Here is a 21,273-nt window from a genome sequence, read left to right on the forward strand (position 1 = left end):
CATGTTCTGAAGAATCTGAAGTATGAAACTCTAACATACCTTTCAACCTCTTAGATCAAAAATTCTGGACAAAGCCACATATAATGGGGTCAAAGACCCAACAAAAGGGACATTTTAGAAGTATTGCTTTTACAAATGTAGAAAGTTGATGGCATAATAGGTTTTACATTAGCATGAATTTTCTGAAGAGCATGCAGTTTGAAACTGAAATGTCTGTCATTATTTTCTGACTACAATCCACAATGACATGCCAATGATTTGCGAGAAAAACAACATTTTTTGAGGAAAAGATAAAAAATATCAGACAAAAATATAGACATTCTGTAAAAATCTGGACAGTTGAGAGGTATGAACTCAAGTGTATGTAATATTGAATCACATCCTGAGATCATCCCAGTGATATGGCAGAAAAACCCAAATTTGATAAGGAACACATTTGGGCATCCTGTGAATATCTGGACACTTGAGAGAATGTGAAGTATATAGTCCAAAACTCAGTACAGAACAGTGTATCTATATTGCAAGGTACTGTGATATCCAATTCCTGGCATTCTGTACTGAAGTTCTGTTAATGATCTATAATGGTAAATGGACTATCATGTAAGATAAACCGTTAGGGGAAGTGTGTGTTTTTTGAATAGGGACATGCAGATGAATTGTAGGTATGCACACAGGAAAAGAGGACAGGTGAAACAACCTACAGCAGATGAGGGCATGTCAATGGAAGATGGTTGTAGCAGCAGCACCACTCATGTATCTAATTGGTACAATAGGGACTGTGCAGTGAAAATGCATATTATGTGACTGTCACACACGATGGCACTACAATGGGCAGGATATCTGTGTGAGTTAAGCATCCTTACATGAATAATGCAAAGGACATATATCAGGGATCTGACATACACCTGGAGTAGGGTGAAAACTGATTTGCCTGAATATGAGTGTAATCTCAACAGAGGTCCCCATCAAGTGGGACACTTTTCAAGGCTCTTGGATGACATTAAGAAAAGCAAAGCTCTTGGATGACATTAAGAAAAGCAACCACAATCATGGACAATATCAGAATAATACCACCAGTAATCCTATGCCTCTGATATAACATATGTGATATGGAGTGATAAGAGCTGATTCTGCGCAAACACACTTGTACAACTATTATGATACATCCACACTCTATAAGGGTAACCACGCACACCGTCCTGTCACTGTAACATCTGCTGGCAGTGTTAGAAGGGACAATGCTATACCTGTATGTGACATTATGAGTAGTACAGGCTAGCTGACTGGTGTGCATGGCATCTCTCTCTCTCTCTCTCTATATATATATATATATATATATATATATATATATATATTAATAAGGGTTCCATACAGTAGATCACATTTTCACTAATTCAAAATAGTGCATGGAATGCTCATTGCAGTGAAAGTGCACTTAATCGAAAGTGCACTTACGCGAAGTTCAGTACAATGAACGGGTGTTGTACTGAACTTCCATGCAGTATTCACGGACCTTAGGGTTAGGGCACAGGTCATAGTAAGGGGATAGCCCATAGCCCATAGCAATGTTCTCCACTATGGTGTGATAGTCACAAACCTTAGGGTTTGGGCATGGGTTAGGGTAAGGGGATAGCTTTACTAACTATCCCCTTTCCTTACCCCTGCTGTAACACTAAGGTCCATGACTATCGCACCATAGTGGAGGACATAGCTTGTTTTTTATGTCCTCCACTGTGCTGCGATGTTTTCGGTGAAGTGCACTTATGCAAAAGTTCACTTTCGTTGAAGTGAACTTTCACTGAAGTGAGGCTTCCTATTACAAGTTCGAAGTAGTGAACTTTCATTCTTGTAATAGGAATACATATATAGATGTATATATATATATATATGTGTATATATATATATATATATATATATATATATATATATATATATATATATATATATATATATATATATAAAACAACTGGGATGACCAACAGTTTAAAAGCACGAAACTTCACATGCCTGACAAACCACAATCCCGACAATCAACAAAACAAAACAAATACCTTTTCCGAAAAACACACACACAACAAAAGCACAACAAAAACCTTACAAACCTACACTAAACCTTACATACACAACTATCTATGCACTAACCTTAACCCAAACCCTAACCCTAAGGTCCGTCACTATCGCACACTCACCTAACCCACGCCCTAACCCTAACTCACTTAACCCGCCCCTAAACCTAAGGTCTGTCACTATCGCATACTTACCTTAACATGTCGGTGTTCTCAGCATCGGGTTTTAAACTGTCAGTTATCTCAGTTGTCGATCTTCCAGTCTTGGTGTTCTCATCATCGGTGTTTTGCATGTCGGTTTTTTCAAGTAGACCCATACATATATATATATATATATATATATATATATATATATATATATATATATATATATATATATATATATATATATATATATATATATATATATATACATATATATATATATATATATATATATATATATATATATATCTATATATGGCACAGTCCACACTGTCATGAAGGATATCCATGCCATTAATGTTGTCAAACACCTATGCATGTAGTGTGTGCATGACCAGAACAGATAGCAGACATTCATCTGGTGTAACAACTTGATTGGTGTTCTGCCGTATCAGACAGTCATGTTCATGCCGTAGAAAGAATACATAGGTTAGGCCAATAAGCTGTGTGACAGTTCACTGTGGCAAAGGTGTTACACTTCAGTTACACATCAGTGGGTTATATGTAGTGAGGTACATGAAGAAGGGTGCATTGTCCTCAGTTCTTGGTGTGGTGAAGGCTAGAACCGATGAAGGTATTAAGGCTTCTGATGTGGATGTCCTTGACATACTCAGTACTTGTGTTACATACAAGGGAGTAGTCGGTACTGTCACCACACGATGGTGGCCGTTTCACTTACCATCTACCCCAGAAAACAGGTCATATAACTATCGGTCTGATTATATGGTGTGTTGTCCACATTATACTTTGGTTGTGTGTTTGTTTTCCTAATGTAACAAATCCACCCATGTTTTCTTGTCATTGTAGGTATTGTCATGTCTGTGGCAGCAAACTTTGGTATATGTTGATATTGTCTGTATTATACTAATATCACAGCTAGAGTCTATGATTCCCCAAAATTCATAGTCCTTCAAGCAGCTCTTTGGGCACAAGATGTCATTTGTGATGTCCATCACTTAACTAATGGACAGGAAAAGCCCTGGCAGCCAGCCCTGATGTACAGACATGGTCGCTGGACCTGAGATATAGGTCTCTTCAAGCATTTCAACAAAGTGATATGCCATGTATGTGATACACTGGTCTACCCACTTGGTGATATAGCTGTTTAAAGCCACATCTGACAGTGTAGATTGAATACCTCATTGTGGATTTGTGTCAAATGTCTTGACCTGGTCAAGTTCCACAAGATGATAGTATTGTCATCATGCATGCCCTGGATAACATCTTTGAGGACATCTATCAGATGTAACAGACATGCTGTAGCATTAAGAACTCACACAGGTCTGTTGCACACAGCAGGGATATTACTAGACTCCATGTAGAAAAGGTTCATGATGACATGTTGGTGTACCTCACAATTGAGGAGAGTCAGGATGTGTCTATACGTGCATGCATCAGGTGCTGTCCTCCCCAACTCAGATAAATGCATGTCAATGTACACTCTTCTATGAGAACATAGCCCATGTAGAGGGTGTGTAGAAGTGTGTATTCAACCATATCATGATGATGTATTTATTCAGTCACACCATAGGTGATCTGTGATGTTGTCACAACCCATTGATTCTATGTGATAGGCCTGTATTGATTTAAGACAGTGCAGACTGCCTGTTGTAATCTGGTTTAGGGTTTTGACAAAATCCCCCATGCAGGTACCATTGCAAAACTCTCCCAGCTTGGGATTAACGCTTACGTCACTAGACGGTTAACCAATTGGTTCACCAACAGAGCACATATTCTGAAAGTCAGTGAATCAACCTGTACCAGTAGACCTGTCAGCAGTGGTCTTCCCCAGGGATCTGTGGTTGGCCCTTTACTGTTTGGACTCTATTTCTCTACAGATCATGGAAAAGTATATGGCCTTTGGCTTACCAAGCTCACTGATTCTTGCATATTGGGTCCAATCACTGAGTCAATTAATGATGATAATATATAACAGGAAGAGATAACTCAGAGAAATTATTGGAGATAAAGTCACATGATCTACAAATAAATGCAGAAATGTGCCTTTATGTTGTTCTTCTGAAAAGTGGAATTTTATGCTATTTACAGCACTGACAACAGTCCTGTTTTGCTGAAACCAAGTGAAGCAAGCACTGGGAACACATGTAGATAGCAATCTGAACTTTGATCACCAAGTGTCCATACTGGTATTGAAAGCCTGATTGAAACTAGTATTGAAAGCCTATGCTGTGAACATCATAAGTCCCACCATCATATTCAGATTCTAGGATTGTATGACATAACTGTACTTGAACATCATCAGAGCACTAGAGTATAATACTCTCTTTTGTATGTACATCACTAGACACATGCAGCAGCTGGAGAGAACACAGGCTTTTCTCATCAAGAAAACACAGGGCCTACAAACCATGCCATGATGTATGTGGATAGACTGAAAGAAATGTCACTGTAATCTGTATTGTATAGGATAAGTTGATTTCAGCATGGCCTCCATGCCAGTCTCTGACCCTGCCCTGGTGGGAATAGTGCATATCTACAATTCAGACATAGTTGATGAAATCAGCAGTGTCTGTTGAAGAGAATATAGTAATAACAGTGTCCCTCATGCAGGTGTAAAAGGCTCTCTGTAATGTCAATCAAGAACACAAACACACATACACACACCCAGTTGACTGCAGTGAGAACAGAATCCCTATCTGTATAAGTACACAAACTATAGAATTCAGTACTTTGTGCAAGCACCATGGACAAATTTGACTTTTACAAGACTTCAAGTCAACTTATAGTGGATGACATCAGCAGGCATGTTGGAAAAAAGATGTTGGGGGCCTGCATTAAATGGATGTGTAGGCATGTGCAACTATCTGCTTTTCTGTCTAGACAAATACAAACAGACAGACAGACACACACACACACACATACACACACACACGCAGTTGACTGAAGTGAGAACAGAACCCCTACCTAAGTACACACACTACAGAGCTCAGTACTTTATGCAAGCATCATGGCACAAGTCTGATTTTTGCATGACTGAAAGGCATCTTATAGTGGATGACATCAGCAGGCCATGATGGAGAGAAGATGTTAGGGGGCCAGCATGAAATGGGTGTGTAGGCATGTGCATCTATCAAAATACTTTCAATCCATGGCATTAGAGCAGTAACTGTAGGATACACAATTCTGCACACACACATCCAGTTGACTGCAGTGAGAACAAAACCCATACCTATCTAAATGCACCAACTACAGAACTCAGTACTTTATGCAAGCACCATAGTGGATGACATCAGCAGGCCATGTTGTAGAGAAGATGTTGGGAGGCCTGCATATGTTCATAGCTTCATAGGTTCACAGGCAGTTACTAGCCTAATGGCCTTAGGGCATTTACAAGCCCAGCTGTGAAAAGACACAAGTACCCTTATTGAGCATAGTTAGATGGTCACTGTTAGCAGAGCAATTTTGTGAGCAGCACCAATTGACCCTGTCCCCGAGGGACATAGGTGCAACCACAAGGGGGAATTTACAATTACCCATCCAGATGTCAAGGTTGTGCTTGAATAAGCCCATTGAGGAGCACTGATTCATATGTAGTGGGAGCCTATTACACAGGATTGTCAATCTCTGGGAGATATGTCTATCTCCCCAGAATGTCCTGTTTATGTCACAGGCTAGGCTGAGATCCTGGGAGGAAGTTATTCTTGCCCCATTTAATTTGCAGATGTCTAGTATTTCCAGTAGGCAGGGTCTGAAACTGCTCTGTAGGCCAGGCATAGGTCACCTGTCAGCAGCATTCATGATGCTGAGTACAGTGAGGGCGTCTTTTAGTCTTTCCATGTGTGTCATGTTTTTGAGGCCCTGGATTGTCCTGGTCACAAACCTCTGTGTTTTCTCCAGGTGTTGCAGGTGTCTGGTGAGGTACAACCAAAAGGAAGCATTGTACTCAATTAGTGGTCTGATAAAAGTAGAGTACAGCAGAGCTATGATGCTCCTGGTCTTGGATGTGATGGCCTTATTTATGAGGTGTGCCACCACTATGGACAAATAGCGATTGAAGTGTAGATTGCTATCAACATGTGTTCCCAAGTCTCGCAACACTGTGTTGAGCATAGAGGGGTGCTGTGTATATCATAATTTGTGGGTGTACTTTGTTACTAAAGGGGGCAATGAGGCATTGTTTGGTTTAAGGTTCAGTCCATGCATTTGGCACCAATCATTTGCCTTTGTCAGCCCCTTCTACAATATGCTGCCATCATTGGAGGACTCTGTATGACTGCATCCAGTTAACTGTCTGCAAAGCTGGTAAACCACAGTCCGTCTATCTTTGCCTGGGCTTCAGAGAAGTAGTTTCCAAACAGTTGATGACCCACCACAGATCCTTGTGGTAGTCCACTGGTAAGTGATCTAGTGCAGGAAGTGCTGTCCCCAACTTTGACAGTGTGTGTTCTCTCGGTGAGCCACTTGGCTATCCATCTAATAATGTATGGGTAAATTCCCAGATGGGAGATTTTCTTTATGATACATGAATGGGGGATAGTGTCAAAGGCCTTGGATAACTCATCATAGGTGGCATGTGCTGTTATCCCTCATCCAGGTCTTTGTGGTTGGTATCAAAGAAGTCCACTAGGTTTAATAAGCAAGACCTACCCTTGATAAAACCAACATGGGTCAAGTCAAGTGCATTGAAGGTCACCTATGCACCTGTGGATAAGGTCCATGTTAATTCCTTCCCTAGCCTTGCAGATAAGGTTATGTAGGCCTATGGATCAATAGTTCTAGTTCTGCATGTTACCAGATTGATATGTATGGCATATCACACAGCACTGGATATTAATTTCTGTAGTGCAGGTGATATATGTGTGGAAAGAAGTACTGAGACACCAGGGTTGCACTGCTTGTGGGGAGCTAACACATGGCTGTATTGTAAATATGTGAAGTATTGTTAGATATGGCCTTCACTCTATTTACTTTTCTATTGCATTGCGAGCAGTGGGTTTGCAAGACGGTTGGCAAAGTGCTCACATATGAGAGATACACATTTCCAATACTATTCATGCTTGCATTTAGCTAAGCAGTGCACAAACATGAGCTACATTGCTAAAGTTTGAGAGTTAGTATTGAATGTATAAAGCACACCTGCTGCTTAACTGACTCTTTGGCAGTAGATGTAAATGCATTGATACATTTCTTTTTGAGCCCAGATAATACTGGTTTAAAATTCAGGTGTATCTAGTACTTTAATACATTTAAACATTGATAATACAATGACATGAATTATTTATAGTACATGTGTTGTTGTATGTTGGCAAAGCACAGCAGGGTTAAGTGGCATTATGTGGAGGTAACTACAGCATTTTGCTGCTGAGCACCTTTGCTGCTCGTTGCTCTGCAATGCACAAATTCATACAAACATGGAGCCAAAAAGTGAAGGATGCATTGCTTTTTTACTACTTATGTGTGTTGTGTGTGATTCCATTTATTCACCAGATTAAAGTGGTAAAAATGGGACAGATAGGAAAGTGGTGAAGTGGAGAGCAAGCAGGGGGAAGAACAAAGGAAATGCAGTACAGGAATGTGCAGGAGGGAGGTACAAAAGAACCTTAGCTATACATTTTTTAACAATGTAAACTAAAAATATGTGAGGAATATTAACTGAATTTAGACTGTTACATCCACAAAGAGGGGTGACCACAAAACAATCATATTGTATAGCCAATTGGACCAAATTAAGTACATCAAGAAGACTTGTGTGAAATGGAGAGCTATGCATGGCACGATTTTATTTTTATTTATTTATTTATTTTTGTGTGTGTCAAGTGTCCATTTATTTTTTATTTCAGAGAGAGAGGAATGTTAGAGAAGGGATGTAGGTATGTCTGACTCAAGTAAGTTGAGTAGGTGAGGAAGAAATTGCAGACAGACAAGACAAAAAAGACAAGAGACAGGGATGGTGATGGACACAAAAGGTTGGGGGACACCATGATTGGGGTGAGGGTGGGGACAACCCAGGCACATGGTCATTAAGTTTGGAGACAGTGCAAATCAAGTCCCCACCCACTGGACTCTAATCACTGTCACTTTCCTCCTCAGGTGGTTAGAGTGCTTGATGTCTCTTCCTCCTCCTTCAGAACATGAGGGAGAACAGCCTCTCCATCTGGTGTAGGCATGCATCAGTGGTGTAGTACATGATCTTACGCACCATCCCTGGCAAATTGCTGCAGGTTATGAAATCACCACCTCTGCCACTGCCCCTGGAGCATACCACAGGACTAGCCTGTATGGAATGACTACCTGAGGGTGCAGCTAATGCAGGGGCAGCAGAGGCAGTGTTACCAGCTTGGCTCCCAGATATGTTGGGCATCGGTGCTGGAGCCGGTGGAGAGGGCAGACTGAACCACTGCGGTGGCCTACCTTGCTGTGCTGTGGAGCATTTAGTGATGTAGTACACATGGATGACACGGACACATTTTGACGACACATAATAGCTATATATATGTGTATATATATATATATATATATATATATATATATACATAAAATTCATATTTAAAAATAAAATAAAAATAAGGGAAATAAAAGAGAGAGATAAAGACTGGGGTAAGAGAAAAAACAGATAACATCAGTACCATCAAATGTAACATATAATGCCTTAACACAATTATACAACTCTTTTATCTTAAGTTTTACATTTAGGTATACCTCCTAACAGATGTACAATATACTATAGATTGCTGCAAGTAATCCTTGAAATGTGCATATATTGCACATATGCATGTCCCAGTTATACAGATTATAATTTACAGCAGGGCATTTTTGGCATTGGTATAGAGTTTTTAATTTAATATAAATATTATTGAAGAAATAACAGCATTGTGTAGTTGTGAATTGTGGTATTTGAATCCACAATCTCTGACTAAAGTCTAATATTGGAGTTTTCCAACTGTTTTGTGCTACAGACCAATGTATGCATGCTTGCTTTTACAATTGGGATATGCATGGTCAATCTGATACAACTTTATGAAATACGAAAAATACGAAAAAAGCTATCTTTAACTTTTAATGCTACAGTAACACTTCTCTTCTGCTGCAAACATACCACTTGCTTCCCTCAGTCTCTCCAATCTAGCTCTATGGGCCCAGCCTTAAACTCCCAATATCTGGTAGCTGGGAAAAGATAGGACAGAACAGAAGACCATTATGTATACCAGCTTTGCCTGTATTCAGCTTTCTAAGTCTTGGTACTCTCTTTAGTTGATAATAACACAGCTGTGGGATGTCTGCAGCCCTAAATTCCTCCAAACAATGGTAAAGAGTATCCCTCTATCTTTTCTGTAGGTCATTAAGATGATGCTTACATTGCTCTCCAGTGCATGGGATACCAGTGACACTGGATACAGCCTGGGCTAAACTATGCCAAACCTCAAACTTGTATTGGGAGCCAGAATAGTCCACTCTGCAGAAGCCTTTGGTTATGGTGCTTTACTAGGAATCCTAGACTCCTTGACACCCCTCTGTGCCCTAAACCTGGCACCTTTCCAACTAGCATTAGCCATGTCTATCAGCAGACCTAGAGCAATGGAGAGTGATGCTTTCCCACCAATGCCAGTTATCATGTTTACTGGAGTGCTCACAACTGATAAACACGTTTGTGCAATGATAAATGGAGAGCTGCAGTGCCAAGCAGTGAGGAATGAAATAATTGCAAGTGGAAGGTTAATCTGACACTTTGCCTTAGTTTGGGGGGTGTCTACTGATGTAGCCTGGAAATATACATTGGAACCTGGAAGGTAACAGGTGAGCTAGGTTTGCAGATATGCACTAGGGGCATAAATGTAATGACGTGGCACATCTGTTTTTATCTTTATACACTGAAAAAAATGATTATTATACTGTGCAATTCAAACCTAGGCAAAAGGGTCAAAACATTTTCTTCAACAATGTTTGAACTTTGGATAGCGCAGTGATGCAAATGTTCCATTGTTGCCTCTCAGCAAAAGGTTCTCCAGTTCAATTCTTGGCTTGGGTGCCTTCTGTGTGGAGTCTGCATGTCCTCCCTGTGTTCGTGTCGGCTACCTCCGGGTGCTCCAGTTTCCTCCCACATTACAAAGACATACATTTGGAATGCTTATCCCGAGGCCTCCACTGAAAATTAACTTCGTTCCAAGTCAGACTTTCCCAGTAAATAAATGTTAAATAGATAAATAAATAAATAACAGTATTGATTTTCCATCTTTGCCACAGAAGAAGTGCTGCTCAGACATACTCAGGAATCATACATAAATACAGGTAACAGTATCAGCTGTTACACATGTATGTGTGCATCCTGACAAGGTTATTGGCTATAGATCCAGTTGTGTATGTGTCTTAGGCAAATGTGAAGGTCATGCTATCTATTTTTTAACAATGTAAACGAAAAATATGTGAGGAATATTAACTGAATTTAGACTGTTACATCCACAAAGAGGGGTGACCACAAAACAATCATATTGTATAGCCAATTGGACCAAATTAAGTACATCAAGAAGACTTGTGTGAAATGGAGAGCTATGCATGGCACGATTTTATTTTTATTTATTTATTTATTTTTGTGTGTGTCAAGTGTCCATTTATTTTTTATTTCAGAGAGAGAGGAATGTTAGAGAAGGGATGTAGGTATGTCTGACTCAAGTAAGTTGAGTAGGTGAGGAAGAAATTGCAGACAGACAAGACAAAAAAGACAAGAGACAGGGATGGTGATGGACACAAAACGTTGGGGGACACCATGATTTGGGTGAGGGTGGGGACAACCCAGGCACATAGTCATTAAGTTTGGAGACAGTGCAAATCAAGTCCCCACCCACTGGACTCTCATCACTGTCACTTTCCTCCTCAGGTGGTTAGAGTGCTTGATGTCTCTTCCTCCTCCTTCAGAACATGAGGGAGAACAGCCTCTCCATCTGGTGTAGGCATGCATCAGTGGTGTAGTACATGATCTTACGCACCATCCCTGGCAAATTGCTGCAGGTTATGAAATCACCACCTCTGCCACTGCCCCTGGAGCATACCACAGGACTAGCCTGTATGGAATGACTACCTGAGGGTGCAGCTAATGCAGGGGCAGCAGAGGCAGTGTTACCAGCTTGGCTCCCAGATATGTTGGGCATCGGTGCTGGAGCCGGTGGAGAGAGGGCAGACTGAACCACTGCGGGTGGCCTACCTTGCTGTGCTGTGGAGCATTTAGTGATGTAGTACACATGGATGACACGGACACATTTTGACGACACATAATAGCTATATATATGTGTGTATATATATATATATATATATATATATATATATATATATATATATATATATATATATATACATAAAATTCATATTTAAAAATAAAATAAAAATAAGGGAAATAAAAGAGAGAGATAAAGACTGGGGTAAGAGAAAAAACAGATAACATCAGTACCATCAAATGTAACATATAATGCCTTAACACAATTATACAACTCTTTTATCTTAAGTTTTACATTTAGGTATACCTCCTAACAGATGTACAATATACTATAGATTGCTGCAAGTAATCCTTGAAATGTGCATATATTGCACATATGCATGTCCCAGTTATACAGATTATAATTTACAGCAGGGCATTTTTGGCATTGGTATAGAGTTTTAATTTAATATAAATATTATTGAAGAAATAACAGCATTGTGTAGTTGTGAATTGTGGTATTTGAATCCACAATCTCTGACTAAAGTCTAATATTGGAGTTTTCCAACTGTTTTGTGCTACAGACCAATGTATGCATGCTTGCTTTTACAATTGGGATATGCATGGTCAATCTGATACAACTTTATGAAATACGAAAAATACGAAAAAAGCTATCTTTAACTTTTAATGCTACAGTAACACTTCTCTTCTGCTGTAAACATACCACTTGCTTCCCTCAGTCTCTCCAATCTAGCTCTATGGGCCCAGCCTTAAACTCCCAATATCTGGTAGCTGGGAAAAGATAGGACAGAACAGAAGACCATTATGTATACCAGCTTTGCCTGTATTCAGCTTTCTAAGTCTTGGTACTCTCTTTAGTTGATAATAACACAGCTGTGGGATGTCTGCAGCCCTAAATTCCTCCAAACAATGGTAAAGAGTATCCCTCTATCTTTTCTGTAGGTCATTAAGATGATGCTTACATTGCTCTCCAGTGCATGGGATACCAGTGACACTGGATACAGCCTGGGCTAAACTATGCCAAACCTCAAACTTGTATTGGGAGCCAGAATAGTCCACTCTGCAGAAGCCTTTGGTTATGGTGCTTTACTAGGAATCCTAGACTCCTTGACACCCCTCTGTGCCCTAAACCTGGCACCTTTCCAACTAGCATTAGCCATGTCTATCAGCAGACCTAGAGCAATGGAGAGTGATGCTTTCCCACCAATGCCAGTTATCATGTTTACTGGAGTGCTCACAACTGATAAACACGTTTGTGCAATGATAAATGGAGAGCTGCAGTGCCAAGCAGTGAGGAATGAAATAATTGCAAGTGGAAGGTTAATCTGACACTTTGCCTTAGTTTGGGGGGTGTCTACTGATGTAGCCTGGAAATATACATTGGAACCTGGAAGGTAACAGGTGAGCTAGGTTTGCAGATATGCACTAGGGGCATAAATGCAATGACGTGACACATCTGTTTTTATCTTTATACACTGAAAAAAATGATTATTATACTGTGCAATTCAAACCTAGGCAAAAGGGTCAAAACATTTTCTTCAACAATGTTTGAACTTTGGATAGCCCAGTGATGCAAATGTTCCATTATTGCCTCTCAGCAAAAGGTTCTCCAGTTCAATTCTTGGCTTGGGTGCCTTCTGTGTGGAGTCTGCATGTCCTCCTTGTGTTCGTGTCGGCTACCTCCGGGTGCTCCAGTTTCCTCCCACATTACAAAGACATACATTTGGAATGCTTATCCCGAGGCCTCCACTGAAAATTAACTTCGTTCCAAGTCAGACTTTCCCAGTAAATAAATGTTAAATAGATAAATAAATAAATAACAGTATTGATTTTCCATCTTTGCCACAGAAGAAGTGCTGCTCAGACATACTCAGGAATCATACATAAATACAGGTAACAGTATCAGCTGTTACACATGTATGTGTGCATCCTGACAAGGTTATTGGCTATAGATCCAGTTGTGTATGTGTCTTAGGCAAATGTGAAGGTCATGCTATCTATTTTTTAACAATGTAAACGAAAAATATGTGAGGAATATTAACTGAATTTAGACTGTTACATCCACAAAGAGGGGTGACCACAAAACAATCATATTGTATAACCAATTGGACCAAATCAAGTACATCAAGAAGACGTGTGAAATGGAGAGGTATGCATGGGGCAATTTTTTTTTTTTTGTTTGGCGTGTCAAGTGTCCATTTATTTTTTTATTTCAGATAGAGAGGAATGTTAGAGAAGGGATGTAGGTATGTCTGACTCAAGTAAGTTGAGTAGGTGAGGAAGAAATTGCAGACAGACAAGACAAAAAAGACAAGTGACAGTGATGATGATCGACACAAAAGGTTGGGGGACACCATGATTGGGGTGAGGGTAGGGACAACTCAGGCCCATGGTCATTAAGTTTGGAGACAGTGCAAATCAAGTCCCCACCCACTGGACTCTCATCACTGTCACTTTACTCCTCAGGTGGCTAGAGTGCTTGATGTCTCTTCCTCCTCCTTCAGAACATGCGGGAGAACAGCCTCTCCATCTGGTTTAGGCATGCATCAGTGGTGCAGTACATGATCTTATGCACCATCCCTGGCAAATTGCTGCAGGTTATGAAATCACCACCTCTGCCACTGCTCCTGGAGCATACCACAGGACTAGCCTGTATGGAAGGACTACCTGAGGGTGCAGCTAATGCAGGGTTAGCAGAGGCAGTGCTACCAGCTTGGGTCCCAGATATGTTGGGCATCGGTGCTGGAGCCGGTGGAGAGAGGGCAGACTGAACCACTGTGGGTGGCCTTCCTTGCTGTGCTGTGGAGCATTTAGTGATGTAGTACACATGGATGACACGGACACATTTTGACGACACATAATTGCAATATATATATATATATATATATATATATATATATATATATATATATATATATATATATATAAATAAAATTCATATTTAAAAATAAAATAAAAATAAGGGAAATAAAAGAGAGAGATAAAGACTGGGGTGAGAGAAAAAACAGATAGCATCAGTACCATGAAATGTAACATATAATGCCTTAACACAATTATACAACTCTTTTATCTTAAGTTTTACATTTAGGTATACCTCCTAACAGATGTACAATATACTATAGATTGCTGCAAGTAATCCTTAAAATGTGCATATATTGCGCATATGCATGTCCCAGTTATACAGATTATAATTTACAGCAGGGCATTTTTGGCATTGGTATAGAGTTTTTAATTTAATATAAATATTATTGAAGAAATAACAGCATTGTGTACTTGTGAATTGTGGTATTTTAATCCACAATCTCTAACTAAAGTCTAATATTGGAGTTTTCCAACTGATTTGTGCCACAGACCAATGTATGCATGCTTGCTTTTACAATTGGGATATGCATGGTCAATCTGATACAACTCTATAAAATACGAAAAATATGAAAAAAGCTATCTGTAACTTTTAATGCTACAGTAACACTTCTCTTCTGCTGCAAACATACCACTTGCTTCCCTCAGTCTCTCCAATCTAGCTCTATGGGCCCAGCCTTAAATTCCCAATATCTGGTAGCTGGGAAAAGATAGGACAAAACAGAAGACCATTATGTATACCAGCTTTGCCTGTATTCAGCTTTCTAAGTCTTGGTACTCTCTTTAGTTGATAATAACATAGCTGTGGGATGTCTGCAGCCCTAAATTCCTCCAAACAATGGTAAAGAGTATCCCTCTATCTTTTCTGTAGGTCATTAAGATGATGCTTACATTGCTCTCCCGTGCATGGGATACCAGTGACACTGGCTACAGCCTGGGCTAAACTATTCCAAACCTCAAACTTGTATTGGGAGCCAGAATAGTCCACTCTGCAGAAGCCTTTGGTTATGGTGCTTTACTAGGAGTCCTGGACTCCTGGACACCCCTCTGTGCCCTAAACCTGTCACCTTTCCCACTGGCATCAGCCATGTCTATCAGCAGACCTAGAGCAATGGAGAGTGATGCTTTCCCACCAATGCCAGTTATCATGTTTACTGGAGTGCTCACAACTGATAAACACGTTTGTGCAATGATAAATGGAGAGCTGCAGTGCCAAGCAGTGAGGAATGAAATAATTGCAAGTGGAAGGTTAATCTGACATTTTGCCTTAGTTTGGGGGGTGTCTACTGATGTAGCCTGGAAATATACATTGAAAACTGTAAGTTAACAGTTAGGTGAGCTAGGTTTGCAGATATGCACTAGGGGCATAAATGTAATGACGCTACACATCTGTTTTTATCTTTATACACTGAAAAAACTGATTATTACACTGTGCAATTCAAACCTACGCAAAAGGGTCAAAACATTTTCTTCAACAATGTTTGAACTTTGGATAGCGCAGTGATGCAAATGTTCCATTGTTGCCTCTAAGCAAAAGGTTCTCCAGTTCACTTCTTGGCTTTTGGCCTTTTGTCTGGAGTCTGTATGTCCTCCCTGTGTTCGTGTCAGCTACCTCCGGGTGCTCCAGTTTCCTCCCACATTACAAAGACGTACATTTGGAATACTTATCCCCATGCCTCCGCTGAAAATTAACTTTGTTCCAAGTCAGACTTTTCCAGTAAATAAATGTTAAATAGACAAATAAATAAATAACAGTATTGATTTTCCATCTTTGTCACAGAAGAAGTGCTGCTCAGACATACTCAGGAACCATACATAAATACAGATAACCGTATAAGCTGTTACACATGTATGTGTATGACAAGGTTATTGGCTATAGATCCAGTTGTGTATGTGTCTTAGGCAAATGTGAAGGCCATGCATGTCCAGATAGCAGGATTATACTTACAGAAAGATTCAGTATACCCTCAGTCATACATCTAATAACACAATAATAGTCTCTCATCCCTCATACATCAAATTAATATCAGTTATACTATCTAAAGTGTTAAAAGTTCGAGTGAATATAATGGGAAGTGAAACAACAGTAAAAGTGTATGAATTATCCTGTATTTGAACCCAGGACCATATGAATGACAGTCCTACACTTACACCTGTTGCCTCAAGAAAGTTTAAATAACAGTTGTCTATGTTTCAGTTCATTGTTATGAACTGCAATGTCACAACATTAAAAAAAAAAAAAATAAGATTGCACACCCTGAACTAGAACCCAGGACAATCTGTACTCCAACCCTACACTTACATCTGCTGCCACAAGACTAGTTACATAATGATCCCTAGTTTACAAATCATTGTTAAGGTCTCTGTGTTAACCGCTGTGCAATGCTGTTTAGCAGGTTTGTGCAGTGCCAACAGAATTAATTGAATGTGTTGGGTTTCTATTTTTGGCTGTCTGGGTCCTGTCTGCTTCCTGGGTAGGTCCACTTGTCAAGTTTCTACACTGCTGCACACCTGAAATTGAGATAAACAGAGTCAAACTCACCATTAATTTTTCTGTTCCCATGGTTGTGCTAAGAGCTGCATCCCATAAACACTGACCCACAAAAAAATAAATAAAAGGGAAAAAAGACAAAAAAGGGACAATTATTTGAAATAAGTAAAATCATTCTGTGCCATACACACACTAAAAAAGGATGCTTCACATGAGTTATGTCTACAGCGATCTAGATTTGAACTCTCACTCCAATGAACCTTCAGATCACAGGATGGGTGCCTTATCCCCCTTTGCCACATAAACAGCTTTGCAGCAAGGAACTGAAATCATTCTGCAAATAACCAATTGCAACATCATCTACAGTAATATGAAACCACAAAACTGTTATTTGTACATTTATTATATTTGGATGTAGTGCACTTAGTGATCACACAACCTGTTATGATTATTGCTTGCAAATATACAACTCTGTGTTACCTCTCTGTGTTTGTTGGTCATTATTCAATTATCTGACCAGTAATCTGTGACATGCATTGTATAAGCCATTCTACATCATTGGCCATAAAATGTGTGAGGATATTAACTGGAAATAATATCATATGCAGTTGCCAACAAATGAAGGGAAGGTTGGATGTTACTGAACACAACCTGTGAATTGTGTGCTGCTTACTTACATTTCCAACCTTACATCTCACAATTTGTAGATCTAACCTGATGCACTCACTGGATGTAAGGCAGCATGCAGTGCTGTTATGTTTCCCTTCTCCCAACCAGTGATCATTCACAGTTGCAATCCATTAAAAACAAACTCTGAGGAAGTTCCTGCACTATGTTTACATTTTTTTACATGGATCCAAGTATTTGACATTCAGGAATTCTAATCAGTTGCACCTAATTTGCATATTTGCTGTGCTAACAGACCTAAATCTACACCATATAAAAAGGTAGCCATGTAAATAGGCAAACTGATGGTGAGGAGACTTCTTTATGTGCAGAACACTGAACATATGCTGTTATTTTGGGGTATATCTGCACATAGGATTATGAATTTCAGAAGGTATGCCTGCATTTTCTCAAATGCATACTGCATATGGTGGAATGTAATTACAAAAAAATCTGAAGCAAAGGCTTTTACACTTTTCTCCATATGCATTAATTAGACATGCACTGATGCCAAGGGTATGTTTGTCAGGACATTTCACAGGTATACATGATTGACAATACTTGAAAATGGAATGTTTTGTGATAAATATGTACACATTTTTTATGAACAGTTCCTTCAATAGGACTTTTACCATTTCAAAAGTGGTTTGTTAGCAAAATGTGTCATTTACCTGTTTTTTCTTTTGGGGGAAAAAGCTGCAGTACTGTTATGGCACAAACAAGGATATGTTGCTATTGTTAACTCTCCTTTTTTGCATCCAGCCTGTTGTTCGTATTTTACATCTGTTGGCTGTTTTATGTTTCTCAAGTAGGTAATACTGAGAGGCTACCTTTTCTGTTTTATCTGGGAACAGTTATTTTGTAGTTAAGTGATATTTATGTGTATTATCTTTCTGTTTTCTTTTAAAATGACTATGAGTATGCCACCCAGGTGTGTCAATCCTCGGAGACCACCATTCACCGATGCTGAAAATCAGGTGATAGTGGATGCCTTTAGACAACACAGTGCTTTCCTGTTTGAAAATATGATGAGATATGGCACTCAAAATGCAAATTTGTTGGCAGATTGTGGATGATGTGAATGCCATGGGTGGCCACAACAGGACATATAAGCAGGTGCACCATTGGGCCACTGACATGATGACATCTGCTTGGAGGAGAGCAGCTGCAGTTGGCCGTGATCACATGGTCACTGGGGAGTCCCTGCTATGAAGACACCACTAACACCAAATGAAGAGCTCCTGATCATTGTCAAGGATTCAGACAGCTCCCAGGAAAGTGCAGAACAACATGTATTGGATGTCTGTGTAGCAGTGTCAAGGACAGCGAGCATGTCCCAGGAGGAGCTTCAAAGTAGGCTTTGGTATCTCAACAACTGAATATTGTTGTCTAGTAAAACAATTGAAATCAATACGTTACTTCTGTGTTACAAGAATTATTTTGGTGGGGAGACTGAAGATTGTTACAGTTAACAGCACATTCTGATTGATGGAGTAGTCAGTCAAGTTCTTGTTGAAAGTATAGTTAATGGAAATATAAAGGGGTAAAAGTATTACCCCTGTGTTATTGTTAATTGTGATGATGTTGCCCTTATCTCTGGCTTAACTTTTTTTAGGACCAGCTTTCTTGCAGAGAAAAAAACTCATCTGCACATGGTAAGCTAAACATTTTTATGACAGTACTGCTGGGCAATTTAAAGAAACATTTTACTGTGTGATGATGTCAGGCTTGTTTTGTGTAATACTATACTGTCTGTAATAGTAGCACCACTGTTAGTTAGCATATTTTAGACTATAGTAGACTAAGTATTATTTTTTTCCATTGTTTGTTGCTTTTTATCATGGGTGATACTGACAGTGGAAATGTGGGACCGTCTACCACCTGATGTCATTGTATCAGCAGACTCTGATGATGATGGTGGCCAAACAGAGGTACAGTCAGAGGGTGCAGAGGTTGAACCTGACACTGAGGCTGACATACAGCCAACCCCAGTAATTCCATCAGACAAAGCCAGTAGGCCTATGCCTACCCATTCCAGTAAGCCCACAGATATTGGACAGGTGGAAGGCAAGGCTATTGATCTGGGAAGTGTGGTTTCTGTGATTTCAGTGCCTGTTGACACTGGCCATAGTCAAAGTGTGTGTGAGGTGCCCTCACAGGAGGGTTGTTAGGAGTGTTCAGATGAGGCCTACTGCCCCTCCTCCACTTGATCCAAGTGTCTCTTCCCATGCTCCTCAAAATATAGGGTTGTATATGTGACACAGGCTGAAATGCATGACTCCCTCCATTGTGTTGCTGATTCAGTAGATCAGATGAATGACATATTGGAACAAGGGTTGTCTGTGATGGAAAGAAGGATATCTTTCATGGAATGAGCATTGTCTGTGATGGAATGTCTGCTGGGAAGAGAATGGAATCCTCATGGGTTTAAGTCAGCCACATCATCTACTGTTAGTCAACGTAGCTGTGCCTGCTCACACTCCCATAGTAGCAGTTCTTCCACTACTCCATCAGTAGGTGAGCTGTCCACACACAGATGTGGCAGGCTATGGGGTCTTGGACCTGGGCATCTCCATGAAGGGAGATCATACAGCAGATATCAGTCACATTCAGGTAGCAGCACTACATCTGACCGTGGGAGTTGATGTGCCAGTGCAACTCCTGGCACAGCCAGTTTTCATGGTCAGGAATGACAACTATGAACTGCCACCTGTACCATACATAGCTCACACCTATCTGACAAGCCAAGATGTAGCACTAGCACAGAGCTTGGCTGTGTTCATGCAGACACTTGCACACTAATTTCACCTGGAGGATCCCTACAGGCACACACAAAACAGTTAAATTTTTCAGCTGTGCAGTTTAAAACTCATTTTGTCTCACTGGCCATTTGTTGGTTTATCCAGATGTCTGCCTGTTGCTCTTTCTTACTTATGCACACTCACTGACCTTTTGTGTCAGCCTAGGCTTCCTGCCCCCCACACAACGCCCTGTGCCATATCCCTGTTTTCTATCTTTTGGCTTCAGGGATACATAAGCATTTTGTCTGATGGTCAGGGTGCACAGCTAACTTAGTGCTTAGTATATCTGCATTTGTGATGTTGAACTGGTAATTGTACATTTGACTTACAAGTATATTGGCCTTGGGAAGCAAGACGGTTGATAGCATAAATATTTCCCAACTTTATTGTGAAAATTCTTGTGAGAGTTGTGAAGTCTGAACCTGCAATATGTAACATTACCTTCTAACTTGTCTTTTTAGTAATTTTTCATTACAAACATATGGTGCTAAACTGAGGGCATGCAGTAACCATTAGTACTTCTGAGAGGTATGACTGTGTGAATCTTTGATGCCTGAGGCCTACTACTTAGTAATGGACACATATATGTCAAATAAGTCTTTGCTGTCACATGTTAAGGTCATTTCTGTTCAAATCTCCCACCTTTTACTTGCTTACAGTACCAGGTCATGAAATATAAGGCTATGCCACGCATTCATGTTATCACACAATACACTCCAGATTCAAGACTAACCTTGTAAATGCAGCAGTTGTCACAGTTTTAGTTCAGGGCTGACACTGTCTGATGCAAGCAGTACACATCCAATACATGGGGAGGAAAAGGTTGGGAGTGTTGGTATTAGTATATGAATGTGCATGGGAGGAAGGTTTTAGGCCCTTAGTTGGTGGGTTAGTGTGCTATGCATTGTCTCCTAGCCAATGTGAGAGCATATTGAACTTCTGCCTATACCCACAGCAGCTGGTGGCTCCCTCTCTGACTGCTTCTCTGCCTGTGGCTGTGGTGACCTTGACAATGGTGGT

The sequence above is a fragment of the Protopterus annectens genome, chromosome 3.part0, assembly GCF_019279795.1.
Source record: "Protopterus annectens isolate FY-2018-M chromosome 3.part0, PAN1.0, whole genome shotgun sequence".
NCBI lineage: Eukaryota > Metazoa > Chordata > Ceratodontiformes > Protopteridae > Protopterus > Protopterus annectens.